General features: G+C 45.0%; 1 protein-coding gene and 1 long non-coding RNA gene across 2 annotated transcripts in view; one reads left to right on the forward strand and one right to left on the reverse strand.

Moving 5' to 3' along the window:
- Positions 1–23,694, reverse strand: part of LOC119647087 (protein cappuccino) — a 151,629-nt gene that overhangs the window by 107,507 nt on the left and 20,428 nt on the right. The gene's annotated exons all lie outside the window — the stretch shown is intronic.
- On the forward strand, positions 9,425–10,203 carry LOC119655828. Its single transcript, XR_005249957.1, has 2 exons — positions 9,425–9,688; positions 9,753–10,203. It is a non-coding gene; the product is annotated as an uncharacterized LOC119655828 (long non-coding RNA).

Genomic DNA, 23,694 nt, shown 5'->3' on the forward strand with positions numbered 1-23,694 from the left:
TCTTCAGTTGGTGGGACCTCCAACTCGTCGATTTTTTGGTTGTTGAGCGGATCATCAAAATACTCAACCCTCGCTCCAATATGCCCATTTTGTCAGAAATTTGATTTCCCTCTTTTTCTCGACAGGTTGAGCATCGAAGTGTATAAGGCTTCATCCTGCTGACAGGTAAAACTTGCGCCCCTGGTGCGGTTGCTCCCTGTACTTTTCGAGTTTACAGACCTGCGGAGTCCCTCAGGCTTCCTTTTTCTATGTGTGAAGTCGCTTCTCCGCTCGACGGAGCTCATGATAAGTCTCCACGCCTGCCTGCGTCGTTCGAGAATATAACACTACTCGGTATGTGGCATTCTTCCGTCCCGTTGCTAGCTTATTTTCATCGTCAAACCAGCCGTTCCGACTTTTTTTGCGACGGGGCCAAGTATATTTGTGGGCATATTAGTAATAACGTTCTTCAGGTGATTATGAGGATCACATGTTGAAACTTCATCCCCCTTATAGGTTTTACGGAGGGCTGTACTGTGGATGACTTCAGTGATAACTCGCTTCTGATTGCCAGAGCGGATTGTAGGCGGTGTTATAATTTGAGCTTGGAGCACCATGCCAACGAGATAGTGATCCGAGTCTATATTGGCTCACCTATATGTGCTGAAATTCATCAAAGCTGAGAGGTGGCGGCGTTCGATCAGCACGTTGTCAATTTGGTTGAAAGTGGTCCCGTCTGGAGAGCTCCACGTATGTTTGTGGACCGCTTTCCGCGGAGACCAGGTACTACCAACAACTAGTTCGTCATCATTTGTATTTCTATGTAAGCTATGGGAGCCAACTGTCACCTGAATACGGGCTGCGTCCCTAATTAGCTGTTAAAATCCCCAAGTACGATCTTGATATCATACTTGGGGCAGGCTTTTAGAGTTCGTTCTGCTTCCTCGTAGAATGTATCTTTCTCCGACTCTGCAGTCTCGTCTGTAGGGGCGTGAAGGTTAAAGAGCCTTATATTTCTAACTTTGCCTCGCAAGCGCAGAATGCATAGCCGTTCGCTTATGTTTTCAAAACCGATAGCAGGAGGTTTCATTTTTTTACTCACTAAGAACCTTACTCCGAGCACAGGATGGCCACTTTAATACATGGTGAAGTGGGTCGTCCCCAGCAAACCGGTCCCTGTCCAACGCATCTTCTACAACGCTGCTCCATCAGCGCTATATTGGGACAGGGTATCGGATACCTACTTAGCAGCTCCTTATCTGTACAGGGAGCGCACGACCCCGGTTCGCTTTGCCGGGTTATTCGTTGTGTTATCAGTTCAAACCGTAACTCCTGTTGTGGCTTCATAAGAAGTTTTGTAGAGTTGTCAACCCTACCCAACCCCCAACCTGGAGGACTCGCCTCCATCCTGCGCATAGCATTTTCGGTCAGTCCTGATTATCGCTGAACTAATCTGTAGTTTTAATCTAGGTCCTTCATTATTACTTCTGCTTTTCAACTTTCCCATTGTTTGCAAAACTATATTTGTCCCGTGAAGATGCAGGGAAAATATTGTTGCCGTATATATTACACAATGTATTCCGTATATCGATTTACAAAAGCCAATTAATTATACATTTTAAATTGTACTTTCCCGGGCATCGTGAAAAAGTCAAACATCCTTAACGAGTTTCCACGGCACCCCTTTCACAGTTCCCGTCATTCCCCATAGTTCATTGAAAGCCACGTTCCCTCGTACTTCGGCCAATTCAATTTTACGTTCAAAGGAGTAAAAGGTCATGATATCAACGTCAACATGCAATTGGAAATTTTCAATTTTCACTTCTTTCTCCGAAAAAATTCACTTCGACTCTCCGTAATTGACTTTACGTCTATGTTGTTTGCCCTGCACAACACTCCCAATACATATTACTCACTTTGTAAGCATCGCAACACAAAAAATCATCTCGCATCTCTCATTGCTCTCATTGCTCTCATTGGGATGCAAATTGATACAAAAGCCATAAAGGCACAAAGACAAATTGAAAGTACGCGCTTTCGAATAACAATTTTTCGAATGTCAAATGCTTCCATTATCAGTTCATTCCTTTATCGCTGATATGCCTTGCATTTATGTATGCCACACACTCGTCCATATGCATACACGTTCATGAGCTTTGTGAAGTAAAGCACGCCTCCCAGGCTAGGAGCCATCTCCTCCAAATGTTTTATTAATTTTTCGCTGGGTTTTGGGAAAAGTATCTTCAACGTGCTCATGTAATATCGATGGGGATGGTTAAGATGCGGAAGACAGGATGATGTGACTGTCGACTTGGTTGACAGTTTTGCCCTCTAGGGGATGCGCCTGCCGCACATATCCTTGCATCCATATGCATGAGTTCATAAGTTGTCATAACTGATAGCGACGAGGACTGCAAGTGTGCACTTTCAGCTCTGAGTGCTGTCAAAATTGGTCGAACTGAATTGACTTATTTTCTTTGGAAAATGCTGATTTATTGGAAAAGATGTTGATTGCCTCTAATAAAGTTATTTGTCGGCTTTTCATAGTGTAACTAGTAGACTGTCAGTCCTGTCAATGATGTCGGGAAGGTTTCCTGGAGAGTGTTAATATAGTTCGCAGTGTTCTACAAATTCGGTTTCAAAACAATTTCAATTGACAGTACAGCATTGATTTCTGCCTTCTGAATACTGCCCTGATCATTAAAACTAAAAACAAAATTGTTTGTCATGGATAAGTTGTGACAGAGTAGGTCCTTATTAATGGACAGGTCAGACTATTTTCCCCTCGGAAAAACTTAATATAAACTAGAGCTGATCAGTGACATCAAATGCCGGGGCAGATCCCTGGATAAACACAACTTTATTTTTAAGGTTAGAGTGTAAAACGAAACCTCATTAAAATGGGTTTATAGGTGGAAATCTTCCAACGACACTGGTACACATGTCGAAGCTCTTCCCCGCGGAACCACCACAAAGTTTTTCTACGCGGGATGCACATGGCTCTAGCCTCTCCCTTCCCCCATCGATTGCATTCGCAACCGCGCCTTTATCGCCTCCTCGCCTTTCTCAACCTGCACCAACCACGCAACCATGTCGTTCATTAGATTCTAGCAAACAGTTTCCCGATTATATTTTCTGGTGCTACTCTATTCTTTCTCTCTGTCTCTTCTAGTCTGTTCCTTCCCTCCGCGAATCTAGGACAATTAAAGAAAACATGCTCCGGGTCCCCGGAAATACAGTCGCAACTGGGACAGTTGGGTGAACTGTCCAGTTTAAACCTATAAAGGTATTTACGGTAACCACCATTCCCGTGAGGAATTGCGTGAGATCAAAGCTTATCTCACCATACGTTCTCTGTGTCCAACCTTCATGCTGGGAATCAATCTGTGGGTCCATCGACCCTTTTCCATCCGTCATCGCCGTGGTCGCCACTTGCTTAACGATTCATCCCTTTCGGCGCTTTTCACGTGCCGATCTGTGTGTTCATAATAGATGTGCGTCATCTCATCATGTCCATCGGCATCAGTACTGTCGAACACCCGTGGAAACAACGTATTCTTTGATTCCCTTACCTGCCATACCAGAGCCTTCTATACACTTCTGGGTACACCAATCGCCGTCCATGAACTCCTTATAATGTTTAATCACAACACAATACTTGCTAGTGCCGCCCCTGACGTGTATCGCATTTTAAGATAAGCCAGTGACCAGTTTAATGCCGTCGATGGTTGATTTGGCCGTACAGAAGCCGAATTGTGGGTCTGTTAAGCCTCCTATACTCTTTACAGCCCGGAGCAATCTGTTGCAGATCATTGGCTCCAAAATGTTCCCCATAGTTTCCAATAGACATATAGGTCTGTAAGAAGATGGTTCACCAGGAGGATTATCAGGTTTAGGCAATAACACTAACCTTTGCCTTTTCCATGCCTCGGGAAAGATCCCATCCGCCAAGCAAGCTTCAAACAACTCTACGAATATGTCAGGCCCCGACTTAAGGGCTTAAGGGCTTTGTTTAGTATGCGGTCCAGGCCCGGTGCTTTATTGTCTTCCAGCCTACCGCAATTCTTCAATATTTCTTTGTCGTTACTTGGGGAAGGTTTCTTAAGATTGTAAACGCTTGTGCTCTCCTGAGGGAACGAACCCTGAACAATATTCAATAGGAGACCGAGGCATGTAATTTGCGGAGCTACCTGGCCTCAAACTTTCTTCTTCGCTCCGTATCCCCACAGCGCAGAGTTACTGGAAGCAGTACCTATTACTTCGCTGTATAGTTAGCTTCAGGTTTTTTCGAGCTTCTTTGTAAGCTCGATGCTTCACCTCCTGGTCATTTCGACCCATTGCTCTCTGGCCTGCTTGTCTGGCCCATTGTATGTGCAACAAGGACAGAGTACAGATCAAATAAAAGGAGACTCCGGCGCGTGAAAAATAAAAGTGAAGCTAGCGGCTGCCAGAACCTAGTCAACGAGGTAAATTGAGATTCGCAGGGACTCGAACATAAACTTTTCACCCGGAAAATCGGGGCTCTGCGGAAAACCTGCACATTCAGTACTTACAAGATGGACCGAATTGTGCGGGGATCATTTCCTAGATAACTTGTAGGGGTTGATGACAACAGCACGGAGGTCGAAGAGCAGTTCTCACTATGAAAAATAAGAAAGGGTCAGGTCCTGATGGAATCCCGGCGGAAGTACATATGTAAATTGGTGTTCCACCAACGGTCAGACTTGCTACTCGGGGCGGTCAACGCATTTTTCCTGGTCGCTCGCGCTGATTAACATAGGCCGGTAAAGTGTTCGAAAAGTTCATTAGGAGTAGACTCACTGAAGGGGGCCGCGCTTTTGGGGACATATCCCCATAGCTGTTCGGGTTCAGAGGAGAAAGATCCACGATGGATGCTATTATGGAGGACGGGGATGCGCTCCATCCAACCTAGGCAAATAGTGCAACCTCGTACCGCTTGCTGCTGAAAGTACTTTCAGTTCGGTTAGATGGGCAGATATAATATGCACATTAGAAAACTCATTCTATGTTGTTGTTTAGGATCTGCGGGATCCTAAGTCCCCATCCACTTGATGGTGGACCGGACTAAATGAGGAGCAACTTACTCCCTCGTTTAGAGGCAGAGGTGAGGCAGCGTCTGATGAGTTGCCTCTGCCCTGGACGAAACCGTCAGTCAAATTTTTGATTTTTTCAATCATTCTATGTGTTAAGCAATCTTTTGTGGATATTGCGGAATCAAGAGACTGCTCCCTCTCTGACATACTGCAAGATAAGTGGAGGACGGAGATCACGTAGAGGGTAACACAGAGATCTATCTTAGGGTCCTTTTCTTTCCATTATACAGTTGATGTTTTGGCATTTGTTACCGGACCAGAAAGACAATACCGACCTTGCATCCAATATCGATCGGCGAGTTGACTATATAGTCAAAACTAACTAGCTTTGTTTAACACTCGACTCAAAGATGAGCTTCTTCTAGCAAATCAAAGCAGTAGGGGACAAGGCGACAGCAGAAATCTTGGCCTTAAGCCGGCTAATGGCCAATGTTCGGGGCCCTATGTCTACCAGGAGACGTTTTCTTATGGGTGCAACCCAATCAGTTTTGCTCTATGGTGCTGAGGTATGGTCTGTTGCCCTGGACAAAGATGTGTACCCTAAGGGCATTGTCAAAGTGCAGAGACGGGGAAATTTGCATAGTCTCAGAACCCATAGTGATGGTGATTCCGGTAGTGGCTCCCGCTATCTTTCTTGCTAAGGAACGTAAAGGCATCTACACGCGCAAGATAGAAGAAGAGAGGTAGTTGCTCGTGCAGAGCGGCAACGCACACTAACTGAGTAGCAATTTCCTTGATAGGATGAGTTAAGAGATAAATGGACTGCGCGGCTCATCGGCGATTTAGATCCATTAAATTGAAAGCATGATGAGGTTGACTATTTCCTTACTTAGCTCCTAAGTGGGCATGGAGTTGTGGTGGCACATCGGAGGCATGAACCACGACTGCATTGCCGGTAGTGAATTCGCCTCTTAGAAGAGTGCTCCTAGGTTAAACTGAAAGAACAGGTCATACACCGGGTGTCAGTGAATGAGAAAGTGAAGCTGAATCACTTGCTGAACGAGCTGATACTGAGCGACCGCACCCCCAGTCAGCTGCTTCGAGAAATTAAGCAGCTGGGTGAGGACAAGGTCGGCTCAGAGCTATTGGAATCCCTATGTTTGCAGTGGCTCTCGGAAGGAACTCGCGCCATCTTAGCCTGCGCGGACTCGTGGTCGCTGGAGGTGTTGTCCGCTACAGCCGATAAAGTCCACGAGGAGTACGCCCGCTCCGTGGTCGCGGAAGGCTCTTCAGATACACGTCAGACCTAAAAGCAATGGTGACGACACTTGCGGACGCCGTGTCCATACTTACACGACTGTAGGTGCTTTGGGTTCGAGAGGTAAATCGCGATCGCAGTCACGGTCGAGGTGTGCTTCCCGGAAAAGGCGTTCGGGTTGTAACACGCCGGGACCCTGATCGGGCTCGACGATTTACTCTTCCCACCGGTGGGTTACACCGGATACAATTCCAATGCCACAAAAAACTAGGCTCGTTAGATACCTCGGCGACGGTTATTCGAAGCACAGTACCACATTACCTTACAATATTCGTCTCTTTGAGCAGGTGTTACTTTCTGATGGGCCTCAAAGCGTTCTTTTTCCGTACTCCGTCCAAACACGCTGATACCGCAAAATTTGCAACCTAGTTGAAGGCGTCAAAAAAAATTTCCACCTGCGCAAACGACACTATTTTCATTGTTTTTGAGGACTCTGCCGACCACCGCCTTCGCACATTGCTCCGAATATATAGCATCATCATTGTGGACCTACATGAATGATGTTATGGTCGCTTCTACTTCCGAATCCGAGCAGTTGAACCATCTCGAGTGTATTTTTCAACGTCTCCTGGGGGCTAGACTCGCTCTAAATGTTACAAAATGCAAATTTCTACAGAAGTGGGTGAAACAACTCAACGTAGCTACAGCGCCTATTACCGTGACCTACTCGCTGCGTACTTTTCAATTAAATACTTCCGCTTCTCCCTTGAGATTAGGCCGTTCAGCGTGTTTATAGACCACAAGCCACTTATTTTCGCGCTTAAACAAAAGCCCGGCAAAGGATCTCTTCGCCAACTTCGACAACTGAACTTCATTAGCCAGTTTATTTCCGATAGCCAACACTTGTCTCGAAAAGACAACGTCATTTCAGACGCTTTGTCTCGAATCTCGGGCGCCACAGTCCCCGCCGCGGTTGATTATATGGCAATCGCCGGGGCGCAGAAAGACGACGCAAAGCTCAGGGCAAACCCCAAATGACTATCGTCGGCTCAAAGTCCTACTTACTCTGCGAGACTTCAGACAAGAAACCTAGGCCATTTATTCCGGCCGATTTTGGCAAGGAAGTATTTCAGGGAGGACACTATCTTGTGCACCCAGGCATCAGGACGACGAACCGGTTAGCCACAGGAAAATTCTTCTGACCGTCCATGAACAAGGACGTAAACTCTTAGGCAAAACAGTGCATCGCGTGCCAGAAGTGTAAAATCAGTAAGCAAGTAAAAAAAAAGTAGACGCATTCCCTCGGTCGACCAAGCACTTCCCCGCCATCCATCTTGACATCATTGGCCCTTTATGAGACTCGCACGGAAACAAGTATTGGCTCACAATCATCGACTGACATTACGGCACATGATCGTGTCGCGAATGGATCTCGCGCTGTGGTGTACCAGCCGTAATTATCATCGGAGTTAGGCAAGCTTTTAGACTTCACAGGACCACTGCATACCATCCGCAGTTCCGTGGGATGCGACTCCAGCATGCTGCTCTTAGTCAGGGATGCCGTTCGAAACGGGGGCCCACGCCACCTTCTCTACATACAATGTCGGAGATCCACACCCCAGGAATCTCGAGACTTGCTCACAGGTCCTCATTTGGCTGGAAGCTCCTCGGAGGCCACTGCAGCCCCCCTCCCTACGAGGGCCCCTTTGAAGTCCTGGAACGACGGGAGCACTTCTTCAAGCTCCACATTCGAAGCGGGCCCAAATGGGTGCCTTGACAGGGCGTAAGGCATTCGCCGAATCGAGGGACACCCCAAACAAGCGGCCGCGAACTGTCCGATTCGTCCGATAACTGTATTGGCTGTATCACATCCCGGGTTGCTCCGCTGAACCCGCGCGATTTCAGCTCGAGGCGGAGTGATGTGGCACACATCGTAGGCATGAACCACGGCTGCATTGCCGGGGGTGAATTCGCCTCCGAACCAGGTATCTACGTCTAAAGAGTCTTACCGGCTCAAGACTAGGAATGCACGATCCCCCACCTATGTGTTCTGCACTGGAGCGGTAGATGACGCCGAACACCCCTTTTCTTTTGTGAATGGTGGAATAGGTGCAATCAGCATTTTTATGCAGATACAGGGATCTCCCTCCAAATGGCGTTGTCAGAGGGATGCTGAGAAGCGCTGGCAAATGGAATCGTGTTGCATATTATATAAGTTCGGGTTCTTTCTGTTACGAAGAAGATTAAGCACGACCGGCGAAGGGACAGGATGGCAAGGGATTCTTTGAGTTACCAACTCTCTTCCTCTTTTCCTCTCCTGTTAATGAAAGGAATTGCCAGACTTGAAGGATCCCTAAGGCGGTCGCAAGCTCACCAGGGATTTAGCGAAAATATAGAAACCGTCAGAAAATCATTTTCCATGTAAACTCTCCATTTTCTAGAAGAATTGAAGTATCTTCAGTGACGGCGACCGTATCATTATAAGCAGGGTAGTTTCCCCCCAACTAAACCTCCCCTGAAAGCTGCTGAAATGGTACTTTTTGAAAAATATAATATATTGCCTAGTTGGGATGGTTCCGCATTTATTTTTCACAGGCAGTCGGTATTACCTGGGTATATTATGTAGCTCAGATCCGAGAAGCGACTGATGAATGCATAATTAAGCGGATGCGTTGATGACGTTGTAGCGTAAAGGAAAGTTAGAAGCACTGAAAGGATACCATCTTCTAACTTTTTCTAATACCATAAAGTTGCATTACCTAAGTGGGTACTAAAAACCGCATTTTTTTCCGTCTTGTACTGAAAAGACAACTGAATAAAGGTGCACCAAAAATGAAGTTTACTAATCTATCTTTCCCTTTTCTTTACTTCTCTGGATTCCCTCACGAACCTTATCCATTTCCTCTTCCATATTTGCGATGCAAAAATTTTTCCGAAGATTTGGTGTTCTTAACCAGAAAAATATTATTGAGAAAAGTAAAATCTCGTTTGAATACCCAATTCAACCCACCTCCTCCTGTCGACATACAAAGCGCAACGCTCATATTACATGTAAAACAAATTTTCCATGAAGTTTTTTCCTCGGCTTTTCCCTTTGACGGAAAACATCTGTTCACAGAGTTAAAAACATTTGCAAGGTTGGTTCTGTCTTACAAAGGGAAAGGCGTTGTTTTTTATTCCACATTTTCAGCTGACTGACGGTCCGTCCTGTGTTTTTATTTTTTTCTTTTTTTTTAATTTTCTTCGGATTTTCTTATCAAAGATGCGAAGAAAAGTTTTCAAAAGAAAAATAGACACTTTCGGTTGAAGGAAGATGTGCTGAAGTAATATTAAAAGAAGAAAAACCGCTTTAAGCAGTTGAGAGAAGACATTTTGAAAAACAGCTCCGAGCTGCAAGGTAAGAGTTGTTTTATTGGCAAAGCAAGAATTCTATCAACTAATTGGGACTTTATTTGCGTTAGTCATTTAAAAATCGTCCGAGAAAGGACACAAGGACTCAATGCAAAAGAATTCTGTTCGCTTGATTGGAACGTGTAATTCCAAGCTTTGAGCTGCTGAAAAAAATGTTCAATAACTTTACACGATTCTCTTGAAATTTTTAATTTGCGCCAGTCTAATTTGCTAATTGCTGCCATCCTTACGACCTCATCAATCAGGACGAATGGTAAAAACGAAGCAATCAAGCGGAATTTAGCTGTCGCCTATAAACTTTGAGTGCATTTCGAACAAATATTGCAACATTTCCGCGAAACCTGCAGCTCCATAAATTAAATATCTGAAGAAAAAGTCCATCAAATTTCGCAAGTGAGCTCCGAACGGAATCATCCCTTTAATATATGCACACATACAGTAATAAAATAAAAGGGATTGTTCGTATAGAAAATCCCACTTTACCCTTAATACTTTGATTAACTACAGTTTCTTACTCGTCGTCCGTATGCACTTAGCAAGAGAATCTTATTGAAAGATTACGTAAGGTAGTTGTCACTATAAATTTGCAAGTTAAGCCAATTCGCACCACCCACCCCCTCCCCATCTAACCAGCATTACGATGAATTTTGCTTGTTCGTGTATCTCTTGTAAGGATATGATGATATATTTAAATCTGCTAAGTACTCAGCTTTTCTATAGGTGACTACTTGCAGAGGACGGGTCGATAGGAAGGAGACACAGTTTGCGTGGTAAGAAGATGGTGGAAGAATCGATATGTGGATGTTAAAGTTCTACAGATACACACATATAGGCAAGATTTAAATCGGTGAGTTTCAAAAGATGGAAACTTTCCTCTTTACGATAAGTATCAGATGGGAATGGATTACCTAACCTTTGCAGGAATCATTATTCAATGGCATATGTTTCAACCAGTTAGAATCAAACCTGAAAGTTCATCTGTAAAATGCAAGATATATAGTGAAGTACAGCATGAGACAAGTATCTTCCAAGGACTTTCAGCAGAGATTGGATGTAGAATTAGGATTATCTGATGTACAAAGTGTTAACTTCACTGTTGACGAAATTGCATCAACGAACATATTAGAGTTAAACCAACAAGGTAGGAACCTATTACCAACCCTTGCAAAAAGGAAGTCCGGATATCCTTTCACGGTTAAGGCCCATTCCAACGAAAGTTTTACAAAAGTAGAGTAATGTATCTTAAATGGGATTACGTCTTGATCTCTCATGAAGGGATAATGGGGTGGTTTCCTCACACTTACGCGTTTAATTACTCGTTTCAAAATTTTATCTCCGAATTGCATGAGCAGAACCCTGACAATTATTTACGAGTACGTGTATACTTCGCATCTAAGCTGAATCGAATTCTGCTACCTCAGTGTATGTCAATGTCAAGGAACACCAAGATTTTTAACGGGGTGTGGGACAAGGGATGAGCGAGTGCGAAATTGAGGAAGCGTCTTTTTCTATCAGCTCGAAGCGAACCTTCTATATCAGCTGACAACTCAGTACAGTATTCTGAGCTCGCGACTGTAGTCACCTGGAAGAGGTGAGAATTGAAGGACGAATTAATCGCATCTCTACCTTGAGCGAAAATTTTAACATCGCTAATTTGACTTTCTGCACAACAACTGACTATAGTATTGTACATTTGTAAATACGAAATGGGATATTTTTCAACCAAACGTTGCTTCAGGGTCAACATCTACAAGGAACAATTTGTAACCTCAGAACTAATTTCAGATTAATTTTTATTCCAGGTTCTGGCAGAGGCAACCCATAAACAAAAAATATCTTGTCTTTAAGAGGTCAAGTTTTTCACACCAGTTGACTCAAGTACGGCATTGTGAGCTAAATAAGGAGGATCCTTCTCCCTAGACGAATACCTGCCTTGTCGTGGTGGGGTAGCTCAGTGAGGAAGATCCTCGAGGAAACGGGAGGTGACACCTGAAGCCAAGTAGTAATAAAAACCCCAAGCCAAGGTGTGACTATTGTGCCGAAGGCTGAATGGTCACAGGGGTTAAGATGTGACCGTAAACGGTGAACTCTGGGTACCAGGTGACCCCCAATTTTAACTAGCCTTGTCTCGGCAAAAAGGGGTTCTTTTGAGATCGACTTATTTTCCCCGATAAAATTGAGGCCATGGCAGCCAGTTGTCAGGAAACAAAAAAAAAAACAAAAACATTTTTTCGAGAATTGTAGGGTCCTAACTCCGCATCAACTTGATGCCGGACCGGGGGGCTTAGCACCTTTAAAAAAAGCAACTTTAAAAAATGTCAGGCGATTTTTGTTGTCCATTAAGAAGTGGGACATGAAAATCCTAGCAGGGACATTGCTCCTTAAACTACCATATGGAAAATATTCGGGTGGTGGTTTTGGCTATGTGCAGCCAATATCAGGAGGAGGAGACGGCCCCGGGTAACTGCCCGGCCTCCTCAGATCTCAGACGAAGACACCTTGGAAAGGTTTTCTTCAATGAAGAATTTGGACACTTTCTTCCTCTGGTGGATGTTCTCAGATTTGTAGAAGCCTGCGAACGCCGTAGGCGAGATGCCATTGAATAGGCGATTTACGGGGATAGTACAATGGGTCTAATAATGGCCTGAGTGCCCGGAGCTGCAGCTCCTCCCAGTAAACTAAACTAAAGGAGGATCCTTTAGGGGAGCAGAGGTGACAGCTGAAAATAGACGGTAATCGAAACCCACGAGCCAACGTATGATTACCGCCCCAAAATTTGTATGGTCACTGGACTTAAAATTTAACTTTGGAGACCAGGCGACCGGTAGTTTTAACTAGCTTTTTCCCGGCAAAAGGGGGTAAAACAAAGACCTTGACAGCAATTACAAAAAAATTAAAAACTCAAAACGCAAAAAAATATTGGTACAAATTAAACTTCGATTATGACGATCCAACCGCGGGTAAATTTCAGGCCAATCCGCCTGCCTCGTCGAGCAATGTAATTGGATCGATGTTTACTGTCCGTTTGTTTTATTAGAATGTTAGGGGCTTAAGGGCCAAGCTGGGTGTCTTCAATTTATTCGCGCTGGCTCAACAACACCATGCCATCAGCATCACCGAAAGCTGTGACAGATATCGGGATGCATCTCGTAAGTCCACCGGCGGTGTTGTCCTAATTGCAATAAAAGATACACTCCCGCCAAACTCGTCTTCTCCTCCTTTGGCTTTCCTTTTCACTGTGTTGCTCTCCGTGTTTACCCGCCCAACTTTCTCCCGTTCATTGTATCTTGTGTATACGTCCCCTGTGCTTGCCCTTCTCATCTATATGAAGAATTGTTTAACAGTTTGGCTGAATTACTTACTGTCAGATTCCCTTCCTTCCCTTTCTCTATTTGCGGAGATTTTAACCTCCCCACGTTCCACTGGCCTTTCGATGTCTTCCTTTCCAACCTCCCCGAGCTCTACCTCTCTTTATTTCCTTGAACATTCCTGTATGTAAAAATTGACGATCACCGCCCCCCCCCCCCGCGCTTCAATTTAAAGCGGAGCTCCCTTGTTCAAACTCTGAAACCGAGAGTAAATCTTTTAAATTCAACTTCCGCAAAACCAACTTTGACGGTCTAAACTCAGCTTTAACGCCTTTCAACTGAGTACATATATTAAGCAACTCAACGTGTGATCAATATCCTGTCTGATCTCCTCTCCTATTATGTTCCTTTTTCCCCTGCTGGTTCACAACGAAGTTTCTTAATGACATGTACTGCGGAAGAAGTTTTCGGCTTCAAAGAATGATTCGGACCTTGCCCACTTTAAGGCTATGCGCTCTACTGTGAAATCAATGATTAGAAAAGTGCATGAAAGGTGCTTATTGCCCGTAGTAACTTGAAACCCTTTTGGTCTCACACTCGGAATTCACGTCATCCCACTCACTACCTCCCTTCTTCCATCGGTTCTGCTGACTCCACCGTGTTTTCTCCCTCGACCGCGAATCTCTCACCATTCCTCTTTTTACGCCTTCCATTGTTGAATTTGCGTTCCGGTCATCTCATTGTCAAAGAGTAGCATGGTTTCGTGAAAAATAGATCTATGGCTTCAAACCTTCTAGTCTTTACCAATTTTGTTGCTAAAGGCTTGCATTTACGATTTCTTCAAAGCCTTTGATACTGTTGACCACAACATTCTCCTCTCTAAACCTTCATTACTAGACTTCCTTCCTTCAGGCATCTCCTGGCTTTCCTCCTGTCTCTCATACCATTCCTGCAAAGTTTCTTTTCATGGTTATCTCGTTCCTTCTCTCCTTCTTCTGATGTTCCCCAAGGCTCAATACTTGGCCCGCTACTCTTCCTGTTTTTTTATTAATGACCTTGCCTGCATCCTCACCTGCCCGTATTTGCTTTACGCAGACGACCTTAAATTGTTTGCCTCTGTTTCGTCTCCGTTGGACTGTGGTCTCTTATCTTACCTTACCTTGATAATTTAGTTCATTGGTGTTCGGTCAACAAGGTAACACTCAATGTCAACAAATTCCACTCAATGTGCTATTCGCTTAAACTCTCCCCAACATCCTTTACCTATTATCTCAGTGGACAACCCTTTTCACTGCTGACCTCTTTCAAAGACCTGGGTGTAATATTCGCCGACAAACTTCGTTTCAATTCCCACTTCGTTGACATCATCAATAGAGCTTCCAAAATGTCTGGTTTTCTCCTACGTTCCTCCTCCGACTTTACCTCAATCCAGCCCTCCTTAACACTCTTCAATTCCCTTGTCAGAAACATCCTTGAATATTGCTGTGTAGTCTGGTCCCCCTTCCGCATTCGTGACTGGCGCGCTCTTGAAGTTGTGCAACGCAAATTCAAAAAGAACCTTCCACGGGTTGATTATCCGGCACGACTCCGCACCCTCAATCTCCCCTCCCTACAGCAACGCCGTATCTTCCATGATATGTGTATTCTTTTCAAACTCTGCAATTGTATGATGGACTGCTCCGCCAACTCGGCTATTACTTTCTGTATCGCCTCGTCTCATAACACAAGTAGTGTAGACATTTTTGATGTACCCATCGCGAAGCTCAAGATTTACTTCCACTCTCCGATCCTGCGGCTATGCCGGTCCTACAACGCCCAACAGCTTTGGTCCTTTGACTCTACTTTTTCCTCTAGTTTTATGCGTAAAATAAGCCATTCACTTGCTCCTCCCTCTGAGGACAATATGAAATAAGGAATTTGTTTTCTGTGATTGTCCTCATTAAATCAATAAATAAACAGGTTTACGCGATAGCCTGAAGCAATACCTCTGTGTGATATTACGGCGCAATCATGTGGCGAGGCCCTCTGTTAGGAGTGGATTCCGCGCTTTGGTGTCCCACTTGCAATTCGAATCTACTCTTTTAGGCAAGCTCCTTGGCTTTAAACGGCATAGGAATACTGCACACTATCCGCAGTCCAATGGTCTGCTAGCACGTTGGATAAGCGACTCTGGAATGTTGCGTCTGCTCAGAGAAGCGGTTACGAAGCTGCGACCAAGTCCATCGTCTCAACCAATGGCAACGGGGATCAACACTCCCGAGACCTCGAGCCGTGTAGACAGGTTCTCATTAGGGTGGACACTCCCTGGAGGCCGCTGCAACCAGGCGAGCACTCGTTCAAGCTCGACGCCCGAAGCGAGCCCAAGTCGATCTCCATATCGAGGCTAAAGGCCTTGGACGAGCCGGCTACTGCTTCAAAAAAGCTCCCGCGAAGTGTCAGATTCGCCCAGTGACCCTCATTGGCGAGATCACGTGGCTGGTTTGCTTCGCTGAATCGCACGGTTTCAGCTGGGGGCGGAGTGATGTGGTGGATGTCAGCGTCATTGTGAATTTGCCTCTGATGCTGTCGATCCGCCGACAAACTAAGGGTCCCAACAATGTCGGCCTGTTGACCTCATTAAAAAATCGAAGTGTAGCTTTAATAATTGTTTTAATTAATTTCTGAATAATAGTTATGCAGTACGTAGTTATGTATGTATTATTAATAGTTTGAGTGACATACTGAGTTTTTATTTATTGGCGAAACTGTCCTCAAGCGATAATCAAAACCCACGAGTCAAGGTGTAAATAACATCCCAAGTGCTGTATGGTCTTAGGAGTTACAATATAGCCGTGAATGCTGAACTCTGCATACCAGGTGACTAGCACTTTTAACTAGTCTTGTCTCGGCAAAATGGGGCTCTGCTGAGATGGACTTATTTTCACTGGTGAAAGGGTAGCATAGGTCCCAGGGCGAAACGTGGATTGGTACCCATGAAGGAAAAAACCTGGGAAGCGCCTGCTCAACCAACACCATCCCTACCAAACCCTATCTCCATCTCCACATAGTGATCGTTGAGAGTTCTTTCTTAATGAAAAATTTCAGACGAAGGTTGAAGGCGAGTTTCCCGCGCCTCAAAACCAGACAGATTGTACCAACTGGTCCTCTAAGTTGGGAGTTGGGTAGACCTGACAACCCTACACGGAAAACAACTTGTTACGAAGCCACAGGAGGCGTCTCGGACAGGGCGGACTTTAAAACGACGCGCTTCCTGTACAGATCGAATGCTTCTGAGGAGCTTGTCGATACCCTGTCCCAATATAAGGTTGATGTAATAGAGTTGCAAGGCTATGCACTCTGCGTTTGCAGGGCAAATTTAAAAATATAAGCCCCATAAACGCTTACACCCCTACAGAGGAGACTGCAGAGTCGGAGAAGGATACCTTCTACGAGGCAGTCGAGCGGACCCTCGACGCCTATCCTAAGTATGATACCAAAACCATACTTGCAGATTTCAACAGTCAGGTAGGGACTGAGCCCGTATTCAGGCCAAGCGTTGGTTCCAAGAGCTGATAATGATACCGATGACAACGGACTGCGGATTATTCCGTTGGCAGTATCGCACATAATGATTGTTGGAAGTACCTGGTTTGCGCGGAAAGCGGTCCGGAAACATACGTGAGCCTCTTCAGACGGGGCCACTTTCAACCAAATTTACAACGTGTTGCTCGAACGACGCCAGTTCTCAGCCTTGATGAATGTAAGAACATATAGGAGGCCAATACAGACTCGGATCACTATCTCATTGGCATAGTGCTCCGAGCTCGAATTACAACACCACCCACAATCCCCTCTGACAATCAGGTGAGAGTGAATACTGAAGCCATTCACAACGCAGCCTGCCATAGCACCATAAGGGGGAAATGAAGGCCACAATAACCACAGATAACAGATGTCCTGGAGATGAAGCATCAACAAATTATCTTCACAACCACCTGAAGAGCGTTATCATTGATACAGTCACAACCTATCACCTATCAAACCTACCACGAACTCCGCCGAGCGGAAAAGCGACTTCACAGACGGAAAAAAGAAGTCTGGCAGAACCAACTATGAACTCGGAAAGTACAGGGAGCAACCGCACCGGGCACAGAAGTTTTACCAACAAGTCAGCAGGATAAAGGCTTACACACCACGATGCCGATCCTGCCGAGACAAAGAGGGAAATCTGATTTCCGACAGAATGGGCATATTGGGGCGATGGGTTGAGTACTTTGATGACCTGCTCAACAACGAAAATATCGGCGAGTTGGAGGTCACACTAACTGAGGACGACGGACAAATGCTGCCAGCACCAACCATAGAAGAAACAGTCCGTGCAATACACCAGTTTAAAGACCATAAGTCGCCAGGAACCGATGGATTTACAGTCGAAATTGTTAAATATGGAGACGATCAACAACACCAAACAGTTCATCAACTCATGCTCAAGGTGTGGGAGAGCGAATCAACGCCTGACGACTGAAAACGAGCCATTCATCATCATCATCATCAACGGCGCAACAACCGGTATCCTGTCTAGGCCTGCCTTAATAAGGAACAGCAGTTATCCAGGTGTTGCACCGAGGTCCACCAATTCGATATCCCTAAAAGCTGTCTGGCGTCCTGACCTATGCCATCGCTCCATCTCAGCCTGGGTCTGCCTCGTCTTTTTTTCGTATCAAAGATATTGCCCTTATAGACTTCCCGGGCTGGATCATCCTCATCCATACGGATTAAGTGACCCGCCCAACGCAACCTACCTAAACCGGATTTTATATACAACCTGACGGTCATGGTATCGCTCATAGATATCGTAGTTATGTAGACTACGGAATCGTCAATCATCATGAAGGGGGCCAAAAATTCTTCGAAGAATTCTTCTCTCAAAGGCGGCCAAGAGTTTGAAATTCTTCTTGCTAAGGACCCAGGTTTCCGAGGAAAGCATGAAAAACGACAAGATTATAGTCGATTGAGCGATACTACAACCGTCTGGCTATGGATAAAACCCGGCCCAATGGGTTGCAGTGTGCGGGTAACTTAATCCGCATGCGAGACCTTAGCTGGGATGGAACAGTGGCGTAGGTCAGGGCGCCAGTCAACTTTTAGGTATATTGAATTTGTGGACCTCGAGCGAAAACCGGGATGTCTGGAATTCCTTGTTAAGGCAGGCCTCGACTGGATACCGGCTGTTGCGCCTTTGATGATGACGATGAAGCAAAGGCCATGACAGCAATTGCAAAAACATTAAATACCTAAAACACAAAAGACAATAGGTTTAATTAAAATTTGACCATGACTAGCCAACCCTGAGTGAAGGAACAAGCCTAAATTCATTAAAATAGTTATCGTTCCGTGGTAGCTTAAGTACTGAGGAAGAGAGTAAGTAGCTTTCGAAATACGTATTTACAAACTATTAAAATATATTGTAGTAGGAACAAGCTACCTTGTTTTATTTTTACCTAAATTCATTGTTGGAGAACGTGAGCTTAGGCTCAAATTCCCCACCGAACGGATCCAATTGGGACTCCCTCCTTAGCGGACGAGCCGAAGCAATCCCCTTTTGTCAGCAATGCTGACTCTGGGTTCCAATCGGCGCCACTTGCTGAAGTCAAAGTCTTGCCTGTCATTAAGCACTGGTCTTCGGGTAGAAATCAACTTCGGCCCAAAGCACCTTCGGCTAAAACAATGCAAACCGCCTTCGGGCAAACCACTTTGGAGGCGCTGTAGTGTGGAGTCGCTTAGCGGAGATTCGTCCAAACTCCACACCAAAGTAGCGCAACTCACCAGCCTGAGCGGCTGGCTTGTTTGCAGTTTGACAGTCACGAGGTTGATGGTGGCTGTTTCTGCTACTAAAAAAGACATCCAAGCCATATTTCCACGGGTTTTGTTTCAGCAAAAGGGAAATAAATAGAAGTAAGCTTGGTGAGCACTTGCCGATGAAGAGTCTTATGTTTGTCTGTTCAACTGTTGATCGGCGTTATAGCACTATATCTAAATATTATACCTATTCATTAGAATACTCACAAAAGTGGGCAAGACGTAAGGACACCATAGTTTGAAGAACCGACTCCGTATAAAACTGTTTCTCCTTACTTTGAAATCCCTCCACTAACCATTTGTGAATTTGATGCGTTAGCGATATTTCGAATCAGCACATATCAGATGCTGCAAGGCGTCCCCCATATAGCTAGGACCTAATTCGCGCAGATACATGAGGTTTATACAACTCAGCACAGCTGGTTAAGACTGGTTCTTATAAACCATTCCAGAAACAAAGTTGGACGCGGCAGTAACTTGCGGGCAGTGCTGCTATTATGGGTTGCTATTTAGGTGGGGAATACGTCAGGCAACGTCGCGACATGGTCATGGTCAGCAAGCATGATGGAAGTCGTATTGTGCGCACAGTGAGCTGCAGACTTCTGCAAACCACCGGGGGAGGAACTGTAAAGAAGGTAGTACCAAGTTTGGAACAATTCTGAAAGGGCAAGAAAGGAAGTCTTCAACTCAGCCATGAGTTCTGCTCACCCAGAGGAAATGTAGAGGTCAGGGGCGAAATAGATCGCAGTAAATGTCACTATAACCGCAATTCAAAAGGGCCTCTGATCTTTGACTGCTGGGGCAGCCATTAAGGTATATATTTTCTGATCTACATATGTGAGCGATCAGCCCATATTTCGAACCGTTATCGCCATTGCAGATGATTTCTTGTAGCATCCTCCCCACAAAAGGGCGTCAAAAAGTTCAGTTGTATGCTGTGTCAACTCTATTTTTGACCACTCCCGAAAATCAAGGATGATTTCAGAGTCAGAAAGGCCATCATCAGTGAACGTAAGCTGACAACTGGAAGCAAATTCGCTGGTGAACTGTTAGTTGTTAACTCATCTCACGATGTCGCTTAAGGAAGAATCTTTCATGAAGAATCTAAATTGTATTAAAAGTTATAACATATCTTAATTGCTAAATAATGTTCGGTATATCAAACGAATATGAATTAGATCTCCGATAAAGCCTAAAATCATTCAGAGAAGTGAAAAAGTACACAACAGCAGTTGAAAAGTTGTTTTTCAGGAAGAATAGATTGGGTGACATAGTCAAGATTTGTAGTATTTTATCTGCTGTCCCTCATGGTTGGCAACAATATTAAAGATGGATTGACGAAAATTTTAAAATCATTTTCTTTCAAGTACAAACTGTCTCCATTTATTTGTACCTTTGATGTAGTACCGCACATTGTCTGAAGGAATTGAGTTCTTAGTTTGTTTGAACATTCAAACGCGTTTGCGATAAGGTTTTCCTCTCTCTTGACGTTATGAAATTTTCTTGCGTACCTCCCGGCATGCAGTTTTACCGGAGGACGTACTCTCTCCATTTTATTGAATATTATCAGAAGTGCATGCATTGTGTAGATCAGAGACTCAACAAGAAGGACCTCTTTGCGATACACTATGTGTTCGGACTGTAATCTACTTTGCAGCAAGGAACAGAAGAAAGTTTTCAGAAAATCTCCTTTCTACTATGGAAGACAATGAGTAAAGGTAAGCATCCAAGGAACTTGTTGTAATGTTATTATGGGTGTGTACCAGGAAAACATGTCTTGGAAGATAAAGGACATGTTTTAAAATATATTGAATTTTTACTATAAACTGGTACGTACTTGTAGAATTTTCGGGTGTTCGAGCAATTCAGTAGCCGGTAGTTGCGACTACATTGGGTTTTTATTGAAGCTTATGGGGTTCCTTCTGTGTAAGTAAACCATCAATAAAAAGTAGATAGACGGTATTATCACTGAATGCAAAATGACAGTATCAAAATAATTACAGCGTCAACGCATATTTTCAGGTTACATCGGTTTATATTAAGGTTTTATTAGCTGATTTTAATTTTAAGTCAATTGAAACCTGTTAAAGGCTTTGTGTCATACCGTATTTAGCTTAAGAGGGCTCCCCATATAGAACTCTCCTCCAGTAATATTTATTCCTTATGCGTTGTCAGGCAGTTTGATCCGATTGTTCTGCATGTAAGTGTTGCATAATTGGGTGAGTTTTGACACGACCTCTTTATTATGTTTGCAGGAAACTGTTTTGAGACAGGCCAAGAGTGTGCAGAGCAAGGGGCAGTTTGGTCTCTTGTATGCGGATCTGGATACCTTGGACACCTTCAGTTTCAATAAAGGTCCTTACCTTTGTGGCTGGGCGAACCAGGAAAGATGTTTTTTCTTGGCGATCACTCATGGGGCTGAGACATTAACACGAAATTTACGAAACTGGTACTCTCGACGAGCGGAAAGAAGGAAGATATCGCTAAAGGAAAGTCATAAGAAGTACTTGGAAAATCAGCAAAGTGAAACGGCAACGGTCGGCTGACAGATCATGTGCCCTACAGCAACATCATTGGGAGTCATTTATGGGTAGCGCCGGCAGTTGGCAATTTCGCTAGTAGTAGACCTGGCGTCAGAAGCAAAGAGGAACGTTTAGGCAAGACTGTCATCTCCTCAAAGGAATAAGGGTATGACCCCAGGTGGCCCGAAGGTATCACATAATAGTATATGAACAGTTCTCCAAGGGTTTTATCAGTTTGTGCGTTGCTAAGATGAGAGACGCCTGGGAGGCGGCGGAGGCGGGGTGATTCAGATATGGAATTTGCAATTATCCTATATAATTCCTGGCAGACCTGTTGCTTGCATCTGGTTGCCAAATATCACATGAATAAAGACAAGCTCGTCTAATCCTAGTGCCTTTAAAACTCCAGTGGCGCATGAACGACTGGGTGGTGATGGTGAATGCAGGAACGCTAGACGTACAACCAGCCCTTTCTACTCCGCAAAAATAAAGAGCGCAGAGTGTCCGCCTCATAAACGATGTCGTCAACGAGTTGTTTGTGGAGATGAAGATTTATGATCTGGTGGTTTCCTTATTGAAGGAAATCAAGATGAGGATAGCGCAGTTAAATTTCCAGTACTCATAGTGCGACTATCATGTCAAGATGTCAACAACGCGCTAATTCAGGAAACGCGCCAACAGTGAAAGCTGGAGCAGGCGAGAGCGAGGAACATGCATATCTCCTCAGCTTGCCTGATTCAAAACCAAATGGTACCCTTGAATAAGTAACCACATTTGAGACCTCGCTTATATCGAAAAAGCAAGGTTTGGAGGACGCGTTTACCATCTTACACCGGAACTTGCAAGGTGGAGAAGTGGAGAGTGCCCGATCAGAGTCCCTTATTAGATTAAAGATTGAATCTCGCTCTAGAGTATTTTCTATCTTTTAGAGATCCCAGGGTAATCAACTGAAGGTAGTTTAGTTATGTTATCAAAACCAAACTTGCCGATATTCCCAATGGTAGCATTCTCAAACCTACGAGGCGGGGCAGAAAGAACTGACCTCAGCGCAATAACCAGGGAGTTATACAAACTTCAGGGTCAAGCAGTGCACTGCAGGATAGACTGATGCGGAACATAGCTCCCTGAGGCCAACCTATCTCTCTCTAAGGATGAGTTGTCTCTCCTCTGGGACGGTGTGTGCCTTTTCAGGGGCCAAGCCTCTCGTCTACCAAGACCGTTAGTGAGTGGGGATAGCCACACCCTGTACGAGGTAACCCTACTATTAACAAAACGCTACGGATCTAGACTGGGGAGTCGAAAAACACCTCCCACAATCCAGGGTGTCATGCGAACCGTGCCCATTGGATAGTTTGCAGTCGGGGGTAACTGACTGTATTCGAACGGAACCTCACTGATACCTGGTCGCCTCAGTGAGTAAGTTAGACCTTACCGTGCTACGGGGGGCTATGGCACGGCGGACCTCTTAACCCCCATACTCGTGGGAATCAAGTGAGTATAAAGCTAGAAAAGAAAACAAAAACTAAAAAAGCGGGGCCCCGTACCGCATCAAAACTGGTTAATCAGGCGGAGGCACGTCTCCGAATTACTGAAAGCCAGGTGACTACACCCAAGAAGGGAGAAGTTGGGACGTCAAGCAGTGGATCCAAGCTGAGCATTGGTATACTGCGTGGACTACAGCCAACGAACATCACTGCTCAAAGAGCAGGGACCACCAAAAGCACGTCTGAGATAAATATAACAGACGTCAGGAAGGAGACAGGTCTCAGTGGCGCCGGGGTTAAATGGTACCTGCGCTATCTGAAGGAAGGCTTGAAACAAGAAGAGGCCCTTAAGAAGGCTCAGGACAGACCTAAGCCATCTCTACCGGAGCCGAGAAAGCGGGGAGCAGCAGAGATCAGCCCGCATGAAGGGAATGCTCCCAAAAAACCCAGACCTGAACCCACGGGAGGAGAAAACCCGGGCAGGTCAGGAGTAAAGGCAGGACCCAGGAACCCCGGCATTAGCTATGCTAGTGCGGTCAAGGGCATTCGACTGGCCATACTGCCAAAAAGGTTTCCCGAGCAAATACTCACTCGGGAGGAACAGGAAATCATCGAGGAACTTGTCATCAAGCAGATGATCAAGGGTTGGACGTCGAAACTGGTGTTCACCGGGATACGCTTTCGACCAGGCCTTATACTGGTGGACTGCGCGACGGAAAGCACCGCAGAATGGGTTAGAACCATAATTCCTAGATTGCCAGGCTGGGAAGGGGTGGAACTGTCAACAGGTGCTGGAGATGATATACCAGGAGCCCACATGGTGACAGTTTTTCTCCCAAA

This window comes from Hermetia illucens, chromosome 1 (genome assembly GCF_905115235.1).
Source record: "Hermetia illucens chromosome 1, iHerIll2.2.curated.20191125, whole genome shotgun sequence".
Taxonomy (NCBI): Eukaryota; Metazoa; Arthropoda; class Insecta; order Diptera; family Stratiomyidae; genus Hermetia; species Hermetia illucens.